Here is a 925-nt window from a genome sequence, read left to right as displayed (position 1 = left end):
GGCCCTCATTATGCAACTCTTGAATGATCTTCAACCTCAAGCTGCCCTCTGGAACACACAACTGATTTCCATGAAAAAGAAAACCATCAACCCATGTAAACTCCGACTGCACACCCTCCTGCAACTTCTGGACAACATGGGAAAAGTATGGGTCAGTAGCATATAAGTCACACACCCTGTCAAAACCTGGAACCTCCACTCGCATTTCTGTAAGGAGCGTTTGGCGCCTACTCAACGCATCCGCAATTTTGTTAAGGGCACCTGCCTTGTGCTTGATCACAAAAGTAAATTGCTGTAGATAAGCAATCCAAGAGGCATGTCGAGCAGAAACCTTATCCTGAGTACCAAGGTGCTTAAAGGTATCATGATCCGTATACAAAATGAACTCCTTATGGAACAAATAGTGACGCCAATGTCGAACGGCCTGGACTATTGCATAGAACTCCACATCATAAGTACTGTACCGAGACTTCGACCCAGAAAGCTTCTCACTGAAATATGCAACAGGGCGGTTGTTCTGACTCAGTACACCACCAATACCCACTTTCGAAGCATCACAATGCAGCTCAAATGGTTGGGTAAAGTCAGGCAGCACCAAAACTGGAGCAGTAGTCAACTTCTGCTAAATCAATTGGAAAGATGACTCTGCCTCGTGAGTCCACTGAAACCTACCATCCTTCATGCAATCTGTAATTGGTGCCATGATGCTACTGAAATGCGGTATGAACCTGCGATAGAAGGAAGCAAGGCCATGAAAACTCTGCACCTCAGTGACAGTTTTGGGCTGTGGCCATTGACTTATCGTCTCTACTTTAGATGTATCAACTGCTAACCCCACCTTTGACACCACATAACCCAGGAACACCACACTATCAGTGAGAAAGGAACACTTCTTCACTGCAGCATAGAATTTATCCCTGCAAAG

The sequence above is a fragment of the Olea europaea genome, chromosome 5 (assembly GCF_002742605.1).
Source record: "Olea europaea var. sylvestris chromosome 5, O_europaea_v1, whole genome shotgun sequence".
In the NCBI taxonomy this organism is placed as follows: Eukaryota; Viridiplantae; Streptophyta; class Magnoliopsida; order Lamiales; family Oleaceae; genus Olea; species Olea europaea.
This window is presented reverse-complemented; position numbering follows the sequence as displayed.